Source organism: Phascolarctos cinereus, unplaced genomic scaffold (assembly GCF_003287225.1).
Source record: "Phascolarctos cinereus isolate Bilbo 61053 unplaced genomic scaffold, phaCin_HiC Scaffold_7;HRSCAF=346, whole genome shotgun sequence".
NCBI classification, from domain to species: domain Eukaryota; kingdom Metazoa; phylum Chordata; class Mammalia; order Diprotodontia; family Phascolarctidae; genus Phascolarctos; species Phascolarctos cinereus.
The window spans coordinates 140,774,817-140,780,885 of NW_027556180.1; the positions used below are offsets into that span (position 1 = coordinate 140,774,817).

Consider the following 6,069-nt stretch of genomic DNA (forward strand, 5'->3'; position numbering starts at 1 on the left):
GGTATAGTATCATATAAAGTATAAAGTACTGTAGCTAGTTTGAGTACCGCTGTTACGATTTTGCTTCCCTGGAGATGAGAAAAATGAATGCACTGGGAGAAAGGGAAAGGGAGAGGTAGAACAAAATAAATTATCCGACATAAAAGAGGCCTGAAAGAGATTTTACAGTGAAGAAGAAAATGGGAGAAGCAGGTAGGGGAGCACATGAACCTTACTTTCATCAGAATTGGCTCTAAGAAGGAATAATATATACACTTAGTTGGGTGTAGAAATCTATCTGACCATACGGGAAAGTAAGAAGGCAAGGGGATAAGGAAAGGGCTGGGGGTGGAGGAAGGAGCTGATAGAAGGGAGCACAGTTTAGGGGAGGTAAAAGTCGGAACAGAAAGACTTGAGAATGAACAGGAGAGAGAGAATAGGATAAATAGGACAAAGTGGGGGGAAATAGGACGGAGGGAAATACATAGTTGGTAATCATTACTGTGAAAGAAAATTTACAGTGAGTTTCTCTGATGAAGATTTCATTTCTCAAACATAGAAAACTGAGTCAAATTTATAAAATAAGAGCTATTCCTCAATTGATAAATGGTTAAAAGATGTGAACAGGGAGTTTTCAGATGAAGAAATTAAATCTATCTACAATCATATGGAAAAATTATCTAAATCATTATTGATTAGAGAAATGCAAATTAAAACAACTCTTAGGCGCCACATCACACCTAGAAGATTGATTAGCATGACAAAACAGGAAAATTATAAATGATGGAGAAGATGTGGAAAAATTGGATTCACTAATGCATTGTTGGTGAAGTTGTGAACTGATCGACCATTCTGAAGAACAATTTGGAAGCATGCCCAAAGGGTTATAAAACAGTGCACACCCAATGCTACTATCAGGTCTGTATCCCAAAGAGATAAAAAACAAAAAGGAAAAGGATCTATATGTACAAAAATATTTATAGCAGCTCTTTTAGTGGTGGCAAAGAATTGGAAATTAGGGGGATATCCATCAATTGGGGAATGGCTGAAGAAGTTGTGGTATCTGATTGTGATGGAATACTATTGCGCTTTAAGAAATGATTAGCAGGATGCTCTAAAAAACATGGAAAGAGTTACAAGAGCTGACGCAAAGTGAAATGAGCAGAACCAGGAGACAACATTGTACACAGTAACAGCAATATTGTATGATGATTAACTTTTAGTGCTTAGCTATTCTCAGCAATACAATGGTCCAAGACAATTCTGCAGGACTTATGATCAAAGGTGTTGTCCATATCCAGAGAAAGAACTGGTAAAGTTCTTTGCAGAACAAAGATACCTTTTTCTTTATTTAATTTTTCTTTGTGTTTTTGTCTGTTTTCTTTCACAGAATGACTTACATGGAAATGTGTTTTGTATAACTACACATGCATAACCTATGTCAAATTGCTTGCATTCTCAATGAGGGGGAGGAGGGAGAGAATTTGGAACTCAAATAAAAAAAGGTTAAAATTGTTTTTACATGTAATTGGGAAAAAATATTAAAGAAAAAAAGATTTTGCTTCTCTAAAATACTAATGTCTAGAAGTTTATCTAGAGTATAGTCTGATAACTCACAAACTTTCAAATTTTTCTTTTTACTTTTAAGAGTATGGATTTAAGAGAGAAAGATTGTCTTATTGTGAGATCCTTATAAATAGTATAAATTTTGTTTACTCTCCTAGAAAGTAATGTCTCTTTCAGGGCTTTTATGAGTTTGTTTTCTTTAAGTTAACATATTTGACCTAAAATGAGTAATTTAGAATGTCATTACATATGTTTTTTCTTACAATTCAGAGATCCATTGGGAGAAATTTGAATTGCCCTTTGTCACAGGGGCCCAGAGGAAATTTTCCTAGATGACTAACAGGATTACTTAAAGAAAGGAGAAATGTTGGTGGTACCTGTGGAGAAAGTGAGCACTAGAAATGTTGTCTTGAACCCAGGAAGATGTCCTTACTGAGTGAGGGAATTGTGAAAGAATTTTAACTCAGGATACTATTTAACATTTGAAGAGTGAGCAAAATGATTTCCATTTAGTGCCAGATCCATAATTCTTTTAATAATAGTCCCATGTAGACTGGGAAGTTTTATATGGATTAAGTTTTCTTTCTGAGATAGTAAGCTTGATTTTATTTTCCTTGCTTTTCAAAAATTAATCATTGATTAAATCTAGCATTAGGGAAAAGGTTGAAAGTCAAGGGACTCCTTTAGTGGGACAATGAGAGGAAAAGGAAAGACAAGGTCCATTTGACTCAATTTCAGTTTAGTTATAGTACTTAGTACCTGACTAAAGCCAGAGTAGAGTGGCACCTCCATGAGAGAGGAGGGGAGGAGAACCATATATTCCCTGGAGCCAGTTGGCTGCTATTTCCACAAAAGTGCAAAGCCGAATCAGTTTGGCTCCTGTCATGAATCTCAAGAATAAAGATGAATTCCTTCGGCAGCTAGATGGTAGATGACATAGTGTATAGCATATGGTTAATGAAGACAAATTCAAATCTTGCCTCAGATACTTCCTAAATATGTGATGCTGAGTAAGTCAATTAAGTTCTCTAAGCCTCTACTCATTTATAAAGTTGTGATAACAATAACTCTTACCTCCCAGAACGGTTGGGAGGAAAAAATAAAATACTAGATTTACAATGGTTTCTTAAACCTTAAAGTGCTATACACTTATTTTTATTATTATTTTATTTCTTGTTCTGGGGATATTAACCCTGATAGTCCTTCTATCAATACTAACATGGCTTCTTTTTTTTTTTTGAGGTCAGAATTCCTTTATTATTTGGTCAGCAGGATTTCTGCTACAACTGAGAAGGTGCAGGGCCTTCCCTTTCCCCATAGAACCTCTTGCACCCCAGCAGAGCACCTGGTCTGAAGAGCACCAAAATCTGAATAAAGGATACAGGGGGGCCTCATAGTGTATTAGTTAAAGTTAAGGCTTCTAAAAGGACTTAAATAGTGAAACAGATTGAAAGGGAACAAAATTGTATAGTGGAACATGCCTGGAGCTTAGAGTCCCTCAACCTCTGGACATCAGTTTAATAGAACACTGAGTTCTATTAAACAAGAGACCTGAGTTCAGATCATAGCTCTGTCTTTAGTGACAGACAAGTCACTTTTTAGTTTTTTTATCTATAAAGGGATAGAGACTGAAACTCTGATTTTATTGATTAAAGGATACTCTCCATTGAGTAAACTTCCTCTACCAATGTAGGTTTGCAGCTTAGTCTGAAGGAGATGCCCAGAATAACTAGGTTTCTTGACCTGGCCAGAGTTGCAAAACCCAGTAGACATCAGAGGCAAAACTGGAATCCGGGTCTTTGTGGCTCCAAGGTCAGCTCTGGCTACTGTGTAGTAGATAAAATGCCTTGCTGTCATCTGTAGGATGACAGAGACTACTCTTTGCTCTATCTCAAAGGAAAGGTGTTAATCACTCAACAAACATGCATTAAGTACTATGTATCAAGCATTTGCCTTAAGCCCTGAGGATACAAAGAAAGATAAAAATATTTTCCCTGCCCTCAAGGGGTGCTGTGGACCTCAGAGACCATTCAATCTAGTTCAGCAATAACCTGAGCAAGGATCCCACCCCCAACAAGTAGACATTGATTCTTTGAAGCCCTACAATGAGAGGAAAACCCATGATATGAGTATTTGGACCCTGGACTCACTCTCAGATTATTGACCCCCTGTCTCAAATGGGGTACAAGCCCCTCAAAGGCAGGGGGCCAAGCTTTAGACTTCTCTGTACTTCTCCAGCAGTAAGGAGCACATTATGGGTACTTACTAAACAAGAGGAGGGGCATTTCCTTAAAGCAATTCCTTGCAGAGTCTTTTGAATAAGAAATTTCCATTTAGGCAGCCTGATTATTACCTTTGAGGGTAGTTAGTTCCTGTCAAGCAGGTACTTGCACCCATTTTATAGATAAAACAAATAAAGGCCCTGAGTATTTATAAGGACTAAGCTGGTAGACAAATCCTGAGCCTTGACTTCTAGCACTGGGCTCTGCCCAAAACTTAATTTGTTTTTTGTATTGAAACAGAAGCCTCTTCACCACCCTTGAGGCCTTCAGTCAGGAGACAGGCCTAGAGAGTCCCTCAATCCCCTGCTTGCTCTCTGCCTCTTCCTGTGTCAAGTTTCCCTGTCAAGTCCTGTTAAGAAGTTGGCTGAGATCTACTGAGCAATCTTAGGCTGTAGCCCTGGCAGGCTAGAAAGTCCCTGGTGCCCCCCATTCCAAGGTCAGCCTTGAGGAAGAAGAAGGTGGGCATCCTCAGTGTTTGATGACTGTTGGGGTGATCATCTTGGAGAAGGAGTACTAGCGGCATTCCATGGGAGGCACCAGATCCATCACAGTGGTGCTGCCTCCACCACAACTGCAATCTGGGTCTCCTCAAATATCTTTTTCATATCCATGTACTTGGTCTTCAGTAGTTCTTCCCAGGACATCAGGTTGCAGTAAGTGAGGACACCTCCAGGCTTCAGCAGGGGGAAAGTGTGAGCCTTGATGAAGTTGTACTGGTGGGTATGCCAGATCTCCTCAGAGAGGAGTAGGTATCATACAAAATTCCATCTAAATGTCCACCAGGCAGGTTAGAAACCACCTGTTCCCACAAGCTTTCAAGCGGACAGCCTTGTGGGGCTGATGCTGGGCCCACTCCTATAGCCTCTGGAAGAAGCCGTCATTGCATTCAACAATCCAGTGCTCCTGGATGTTGGCTCCCTGAACCTTGCTGGCTGCAATGGCTATCCCAAAGCCAACCTCCAGGACCCTTCCCCCTCAGGAGGAGGCTACAGCAGCCAGCGAATGCATGTAGAAGGTCTCCCAGACCCGCATGATCTGCTTGCGGAGGATCTGCAGGTGCATGTAGGGCCCATAGTATCTTGCAGCTGGCCACCTTTGGCCAAGTGGGCCAGCAGTCCTCTCCTGTCTGGAAGATGGGTGCTGGGGCAGCCTCCGCGTTCATGATTGGATCCTGGCAGTCAATCTTCACTCTCCTAACATTGCTTCTTGAAATAGATCACCATATGATTATCCTCTGGCTCCACTCACCATCCCTGTGACTTTACCCTTCTCTGTGAACTGTCACTTCTTACTGAATGCAAGTTCCTTGACATCTGGGACTGTCTCACTTTCATTTTTGTATTTCTAAATCTTAGTACATTAATAGGCACATAGTAAGAGCTTAAGTCTCTTTTTTTTTTAATTATTCAACCACAAGTGTGCATTTTAAAAGTCTGCCTACATTATGGAACAAACATCATGAAGAATTTATAACCTAATTAAAAGGAATGGTTTCCTTTTACTGATTTTATTAGGTAAATTGCCTAAAAAGCTGGACAAGCCAATACCCAAATAATCTTCAGAACAGGCTCATTATCTATCCCATTTTAAGGTTTCACATGGGTAAATCAGCAATTGATTTCTAACACATTGCATTTGACGAAATGTAGGTCTAACACCATAATAGCTGTTTGGGTCATTTGGGTGGTATGTCAAGATGATCACAGAGTATATATTATAAATGTTCTGTCTTAGTTTTAAGAAAGTATTGAGTTTTTACCACCCAGTGCTAAGAATAGAGAAGAAATAAAAATAGATACAAAGATAGATAGATAGATAGATAGATAGACAGATAGATAGACACATAGATAAAGCTAACATTCATTATGTGGTTTCTCAGTGCTAGGGACTTTGCAATATATTATGGAAAAATATAAGCAACCCCATCCAAAATAAAACAAAACAGCCTTCAAATACAATGAGCTTACATTCTTTCTGTTTCCAAAGTGCTTTAAATTTAGTGAATACTTCACATGCATTACTTTTTTTCCAGTTAGTGGCTATGTTTTTTTTAATTATTAATTCATTTCTAGTTTTCAACATTCACTTCCATAAGCTTTTTTCTTCCCCTCTTGCCACCTCCCTCCCCAAGATGGTGTGCAATCTGATATAGGCTCTACATATACATTCCTATTAAATATATTTTCACATTAGACATGCTGTAAAGAAGAATTGGAACCAATAGGAAGAACCACAAGAAAGA

General features: G+C 39.0%; 1 pseudogene; it reads right to left on the minus strand.

The window, feature by feature from the left end:
• Positions 1–4,295: 4,295 nt before the first annotated feature.
• Positions 4,296–4,989, minus strand: LOC110193783 (guanidinoacetate N-methyltransferase pseudogene; annotated as a pseudogene).
• Positions 4,990–6,069: the final 1,080 nt, after the last annotated feature.